This window comes from Ixodes scapularis, unplaced genomic scaffold, assembly GCF_016920785.2.
Source record: "Ixodes scapularis isolate PalLabHiFi unplaced genomic scaffold, ASM1692078v2 PGA_scaffold0__279_contigs__length_252992795, whole genome shotgun sequence".
Lineage (NCBI taxonomy): Eukaryota > Metazoa > Arthropoda > Arachnida > Ixodida > Ixodidae > Ixodes > Ixodes scapularis.
The window spans coordinates 192,448,305-192,456,158 of NW_024609835.1; the positions used below are offsets into that span (position 1 = coordinate 192,448,305).

At 46.7% G+C, this 7,854-nt stretch overlaps 1 non-coding gene across 1 annotated transcript; it reads left to right on the forward strand.

Annotated features, from left to right (window-relative positions):
- Positions 1–281: 281 nt before the first annotated feature.
- On the forward strand, positions 282–2,517 carry LOC115326242. Its single transcript, XR_005716054.1, has 8 exons — positions 282–368; positions 668–841; positions 928–1,003; positions 1,106–1,216; positions 1,305–1,552; positions 1,610–1,781; positions 1,974–2,122; positions 2,337–2,517. It is a non-coding gene; the product is annotated as an uncharacterized LOC115326242 (transcript).
- The last annotated feature ends 5,337 nt before the right edge of the window (positions 2,518–7,854 follow it).

Below are 7,854 nucleotides of genomic sequence, written 5' to 3' on the forward strand. Positions count from 1 at the left end.
GCAGCGATCAATACACACCAGGCCCACCAGAGGGGGAACGACAGTTCCTTGTGTTTGAGAGCTGCCTGAGGGAGCTGTTCAGCACCTGCCAGGAGTGTTCAAGGCCCTGCAACACCACAATCACCCCCCTGGGCACACTGATCAAGGTGAAAAGCATCTGCCCACTGAATCACGAGCGGATATGGGACAGTCAGCCTCTCATGAACGGGAGGGCAGCTGGAAACATCCTGCTGTCAAGCCACCTGCTGTTCTCTGGATCAAATGTCACAAGCACCTTGAGGATGCTGCGCCACATGAACGTGGAGGTCTTCAGCGATCAGACCTTCTACAGGTATCAGAAGAGCCGCCTGTTCCCTGCAATCGACGAAGTGAGCAATGTTTCAAAGGGTCTTAGTTTCTTCCTGTTTTTTTTTTCTTAGTGGTGCTTAAATAGGAGATCTAAAGGCAGAGAAGGGTGAAATCGTAGTTGAAAAATGACAAATGCACTTTAGTTTTGTAAACAAATACTGCAACATAGCCAGGGTTATGACTACTAAATATTTATTTACTTGTGTATTTAGGAGGTATTGAAATTACAAATAAACAAGTTTTATTTTATTGTGCACACATAACCGTAACTTTGTAAGGTTCACCTGGTTTGAACAGCAACGATCATTTACATAAACAGGTCTACCTGCAAGAACAACAGGATCTGATCAGACAGCTGGAAGACCAGGATGTTGACATCACCAGCGATGGCAGATTCGACTCTCCTGGGTTCTCTGCCAAGTTCCTGACCTACACTGCGCATGTTCAGCAGATCAACAAGATCCTCCACTCCATCCAAGTCCAGCTAGGAGAGGTAAGAAACCTGATCTGAGCGAAAATATAAACACTGCTTTGCTGGTCGCATAACTCGATTAAAATATGCCACACCTCTGCTTGTAGTCGGAGCGAGCCATGGCAAGTGTCAACATGGAGAAGGAGGGCCTCATCAAGCTGCTGGAATTCTTCAAGGAGAAACGTACGTGCACTCACTCAAGGCTCAGCAGCTGCGCAGCAAATTCAGCAACCTGACCTCACATTTAGTTTTATTATTGCAACTTTCTGGAATTATATGGTGCAGGTATCCATGTAAAATCCTTGGGCACTGACCGCCACCCTGCCATACGAAAACACATGGAGGTGCACGAACCTGGGACCGCCCACTACTTCGACATTTGGCACATCTCCAAAAGTAATCAATTTTGATAAGTATTGCATTTAACCTACATTTTCAGGGAAATATGCTGCAGGTTGATCTGAGTTATCTCGTCAAATCTTAGGTGTGAAGAAAAAGCTGAACGCAGCACGAAAACAAGCTGGATGTCAACCGCTTGAAGAGTGGACGAGGCGACCACCAACCACATGTACTGGTCTGCCATGGCTGCGGGAGGCAACAGGGAGCTGCTCGCCGAGATCTGGCTGAGCATGCAGAACCACGTCATCGACAAGCACACTGGTCATGGGGGCAGCTACATGCGTTGTGTGCACTAGGAAATTCTCGATGCCACAAAAATGTGGATGGATCCCAGTAAGTTATTGCCTTCATAGCCTAGTTTGCTTTTCCTAAACCACATTCTTTCTTCAGACTCTTCGGCCTACAGTCACTACTAGCAGATCACTGGGAACAAGCGCCTCCTAAAGGACCTGGCCCAGATGCCCCCCCACGGCCAGACATTCGCTCTGGAATCCTTCCACAGCGTCCTGATTGACATCGCTCCCAAGTCCCGGGCATTCACTCCAGAAGGCATGCGTGCAAGGTAATATTATGAGTAAACTGCATTAATGTTTATTCAGTTTGTATATAATCGTTTGTCACCTGAACCTACTACGACCTGACTTAGTCCTTTTCCCCAACGACTAGATAATGGTCTCGCAAAGTACAAAAGAAACGGTCGAATGACAATTATTATTGCAAACATCATTCCTAATAAAACACCATTTCACTGCAGGACCCGAGTGGCAATCTTGCATTTCAATGAGAACGCTGATCGCTGCCAAGCTGAGACTCAAGAGGGCAAGCCACGCTGGGCGGTGAAAACATCCAAAGCACGCAAGGGACACCACATAGCTTGTCCCGTCAAGACAGCACCCACCTACAGTAAGTGTGGCATTCATTTTATGGTCGTTGACTTGCTCGATCAACGACCATAAAATGAATGCCACACTTACTGTAGGTGGGTGCTGTCTTGACGGGACAAGCTATGTGGTGTCCCTTGCGTGCTTTGGAAGTTTTCACCGCCCAGCGTCGCTTGCCCTCTTGCGTCTCAGCTCGGTCATTTGATAAAGTAAAAAAAAACAACCTTCAATTCCAGGCTACGTTCACAAGCTCGTGGAGGAGGTAATCGTAATCAATAGTCGATGGCGGTGTCTTGCTACTGCGGCGAAGGCCAGCACAGACATCTTTCCGGCGCCCATGACTGCGGCCTTTGATGGCCTTCAAAGGAGGCGTTAGTGGAAGCACGGAGGTCCCGCTTCGGCCGTAGTCTGCAGTAAGGGCACTCTTTAAACTCATGTTTCATTTCCGACCTGAACGAAGTATACCTGCCAGTTAAAATGAGCGTCCTAGTACATATATGACAATACTTTCACAGGACTCCCTGAACATCGCCATGCCCTCCATGCAGCCTGCCATCCCATCCTCACAGCCAGTGGTAAGTGTGGCTGCAACAAAGCGATAACCGGCTTATAAATACGCAACCTTTTCTCTACAGAAATGCCCCGGGCAGTACAAAGTCCACTCATTCGTCCCGCAGTCTCGTCATGAAAGCCAGCAGTAAGTGTGGCCGCTGCACGATGCTAGCAGTCCTGTAACCACGCAACCTGTTTTCTACAGAAATGCCCTGGGCAGTACAAAGTCCACTCATTCGTCCCGCAGTCTCGTCTTGAAAGCCAGCAGTAAGTGTGGCCGCTGCACGATGCTAGCAGTCCTGTAACCACGCAACCTGTTTTCTACAGAAATGCCCCGGGCAGTACAACGTCCACTCCTTCGTCCCGCAGTCTCGTCTGGAAAGCCAGCAGTAAGTGTGGCCGCTGCACGATGCTAGCAGACCTGTAACCACGCAACCTTTTCTCTACGAAATGCCCGGGGCAGTACCAAGTCCACTCATTCGTCCCGCAATCTCGTCATGAAAGCCAGCAGTAAGTGTGGCCGCTGCACGATGCTAGCAGTCCTGTAACCACGCAACCTTTACTCTACAGAAATGCCCCGGGCAGCAAGTTTCTCTGCAGCAAAGAGTGAACCAGCTTATAAAGAAGCAGGTTTGTTTTACAACACTTACACCAGGTGAGCACTACCAGGAAAGAATGGCCAACCCTGAAACCACAGACCTACAGTAAGGAAATGTGTTGATTTGCAATCATTTTTAAGTAGAATTGAGACCTATTCTAACAGTTGTGTTTGGATTTTAGGACCACGAGAGATGCAAGCTTTGACGACTGATATCACCGGCCAGTGTGGATGTTAAAGGACAAAAAACATCAGCGAGCAAAGCAAAATATACCAGGAGGCCCCCATTTTTCAATATTTGTTAGCAAGGAGTGAGGCGTAATATTTATTTGAGAAAGTCTGGTCAGTATAATTGTCTTCGGCGCAGCTACATTAGGGAAGTAAAGATAATCAGGACCCTATACTTACCAGTGGGCTACCATCTCACGGACTGTTCATAATGGGATCTCGACCGGAGTGTGACATTGAAACCAAGTAGAAGGACAGGGTCTGTCATTGCATGCCAGGAATTTTCAACATTGTCGAAGGAAAAATAGTCGGTTTACAGAAAGTGTAATGCATATTCAGTTAAAGCATACTAATGAACGTGTTCATGGAACGTTTTTTTTATAATTGAAGCATCTAATACCCTGGCGTTGATTTTCCATTTCATGTGCTGGCAAGCTGACAGGTTGAAGAGGAGTTACCACGATTACAGCACTGCTCGCCTGCGACTTTTTTAATAAATGGGGTTTTCAGCCAGGAGGTAGACTGGCAATGCTGAGTAAAGTTGTGCATAACTCGGATCACTCAGAGTTATTTTTAATGATATCCAAGCAGTACTGCCAGTCTACACCACGGTTTTCCCCTATCTGAATCATTCTCTTGTTTCACCTTTGTGCGATATCTCTCCTGTGTAGACCGGGAGGTGCACTGCACTCCAGATAGTTATAAATAAATGTTTGGAGTAACTTGTTTCTGTTTCACATGACTCATCAAGAGAAGGTGGAAGCAGATAGAATGTAACCTAAATATTACCTGTAGGATCCCGTGCATCAGGCATAAAAAATGGATAGAGGGCATTTTTTCCCAATAAAGGAATAGTGAAATAAAATTAAAAAATTGCTTCATGATTGTGCCCTGCAAATAAGCAAGTAGGTCTCGATGTACAGGGTTGTCCACTTTTGGGGTGCACACGGCATTGCGTGGCTGACACTCGGTGGAGCGCCGCAGTTGGCTGCCTTGTGAATTGGGGCCGATTAGAGATAGCCATTGTCAAAGCCTTTGCTGCGTCGTCTGCTACATGAGCAGCTGACGCGGCAATTACTCCTCTATGTGGCGAAGTAATTTTTTCTCGTGCGGGACACTTGCTGTGTGCCGGCTGGTTTACCTTTCTCAGAGGAACAAGTTGTGCAGAGCACTTGCAGATCACAATTTCTGAGTATCATGTGACACCAGGGATGTAAGAACAGTGCTTGCTTCGCCTCCAAACATGGCCGCTGTGCCGACACTGTAGCAGATCACGCGGGGGAGGCTTGGCCCCTGGCTCTCCCTGAGGTTGCGCACTAATTGGCCCTAACTCGCAAGGCGCTCACCTGCGGCGCTTCGCGGAGCGCCGGCCACGCAGAGTGGACGACCCTGTACACCACTCATGTTTGTATACCTCCCCAAAGAGAAACTCGCATGACAAGGACATGGCCAATGTTTCCAAAAAAGCAATCGCATTTTACGACCTTCACAACATACATGACCGATTCACATATCTTTAGTGCCTTTCAAAGATCACATGGCACTATTGACACTTTGTCAATCAACGAAGGAATCATTACTTCAACATTTCTAACATCACCAACAATCTGTGCTATTCCATGAAGCAGAGCTGTAAAAATGCTAACGCTACAACAGTAATCACAACAAGAAAACTCGTAATATGCAGCAAAGCTAACCAAGGGTCCAGTAATGACCCAAAGCACACCTCAACCATCAGAATCTCCCTTTTCCCAGACACTGGCAACGCCACACAAAGCCAGACATGGGTGGATACTAACCCATGGATTCCTCTTTGTCTGGCATCTGTCCTCTGGCCTGTCTGGCATGGGTGACCCTGGCCGGCATAGCCCAAGAGGGTCATTTGGGGCACACAAACCCCTCCACCACAGTAAGGTAGGAATCCTCTCGGGAGGGGGGGGGGGGGGGGCAGGCAAGTGAAAAAAATTTTTCAATGTGGCTATAGCTTTTCGTACATTGTTTTTACTAACTTCTGTCTTCGTTTATGTTATTGTTATGCTGTTGTGGTCCCGCTATGAAAGTTTGATAATAATTCTTCATTTGTTTTCCTTTTGTTGCGAATATATCACAGCCCTTCCCTTGGAAGTTTGCACCAAAGAGGAAAAACGAGCAGGGTTCCGGTTTATGTGGTCTGAAGGTGTGGACACTCAATTCATAGACACTCCGTTGAGCGAGACACTGGTTCCCTGCTCGTTTTTCCTCTTTGGTGCAAACTTCCAAGGGAGGGGCCATGATCTATTTGCAGCAAAGAGAAAACAAATGAATTATGGTCAAACTTTCATAGCAGAACCACAACGGCATAACCATAAAATAAACGAAGACAGAAGTCAGTAAAAACAATGTATGAAACATTATAGCCACATTGCAGATACGTTTTGACTTACCCTCATATGTTTGAGCCCCCAGAGTTGCTTTCAGTGATTGTGCCGAAAGCCAGAATACGAAGTGTCGGGAAACCGGCCCCTGATGGCCTTCACCACACAGGATGGCAGTGGTCGCCTGTTGTGCTGGCCAAGGCGCCTCCACAGCCACAGGACGCACTGCCGGTAGGCGGCGCAGTGGTTGCGCCTGAAAGAATAACCACAATAATTTCTTGTAAGACGCAATATCACAACCTTTTAAAATTGCAGATTCTGGGCTCTATCAAGCAGAAACAAAAAAAAAAGTGTGCTGCAACGGGCCCTCATGCCTGGAGCAGCAACCTATCTAAAATAACCCGAGGAGCAGAGCAAGTTCTAGATTGTGTCCATTATTCTTCCCACAAATTCAATTTACATGTGTGTACATTATATTATGTTGCTAATTGAACCGCAGTAGTGCATACTCCATGTACAAGAAGGTAGCAGCGGGTATAGGGCACAAGTGCAACCATTTTTCGTTGTAGTTCTGCATCGTGTAGTAATGGGCCATAAATCATCACAAAGAACTGTTAGAAAAAGTCAATTCCAACAGACCAGATGATCAAAGCCTAACTTGCACAACAATATGCATGTCACAAACCCTAAAATATGCGGCAGCACTGTTCATGCTGACTCGATTGAACTACTGCAGCTCTTTGTGGCAAAGAGATGCAGTACTTCACGCCAAAGAGACGGGGCATTGCTTTTATCATAATTGCATGCACGCTATCAATAACGTTCGGATAATTCAGAGGGGGACTTCAATGAAGCTAAGGGAAATTAGCTTTTTTGTTGTTTTTTTATCTAGTGTTCAAAGTCTCGACGCACCATTTCGTCTGGAAGCTGCACCTGCCGGAGTGGAATCAAGGGGCAATGATCAAGGGGCACATTCCGCCGTGATCAGCTTTTTTAACGACACAATTGCAAGCCCGTCGCTGCTACCGAGGAGAAAATGGCTATATCAAAGCTTCAAAGGCATCCCACGGGGTTCTCGAGTGGCGCAGCAGTCAGAGGCGAAACTTGAGCGCACTACTCCAATGGGTGTGAACACTGCGTTCAGTAGTATACCCTGAACGTAGCGTTTATGCATATTGTGCCAACGTTTGTTGCAAAAGTTACGCCCGTTAGGTGCATAGTGTGAACGTTATATTAGTGATGGGACGAATCACCGGAGTTTTGGATTCGGACAGATTCGGAGATTCATCAGATTCGTCGCTGGTTGCAGAAGGCAGTGTGAAAATAGTCGTAAACATCGCGAATGGGGTCAGTCGTGCTTTTCTTAGGTACTGTTACTGCATATAACCAGATTTCGTGCTTCTTATTTCAACATATGGTATGTACTAAACTTTCGTTCTGAACCCTGGCAGGCGCCAAGGTCCAGCTGAGCTGATCAGTGTGGTTGCGTGGGCCTAACCAATGCACGGTTTCGCGGTGATCAGTAAAATGTAGCAAAATGCTCTGTAGTATACATTATGTGACGCAACGCACAATAAATATATATTAAGGCAAGGAAATGATTTGTCTCCTTCTCTAGAGCTGCGTACGTCTGCACCTGTAAGGCGTGAAAACTAGATGAATGTTGCTCGTCACAACTTCGACCACGTAGCGGCACCGGTGGCGAAGAAAAACGTTGCACTGTCGTTTCTCCGTTCTCGGCAGCAAGTTTTTTTTTATACGTGAACTTTATTTGATGAAAAAGGAACACAGCACAGGGGTGTCCAACACAACTTCATTGTTTGCAACCAAACACTAACTAAATCGGATTGCATTAACCAGGAGTTTCACATTGCTTCCCGTGTTGAGTTTTGCCAGGGAGCGCCACCGTCGATTTGCCATCTTCGAGGTCGCGGTTTGACTGGCTTGGCTACGCGGTCGTACAATTTCATATCGTTGAAGAAGCTTCGTTGAACAAGAAAGAAAAAGGTTTATCTCGGGGGT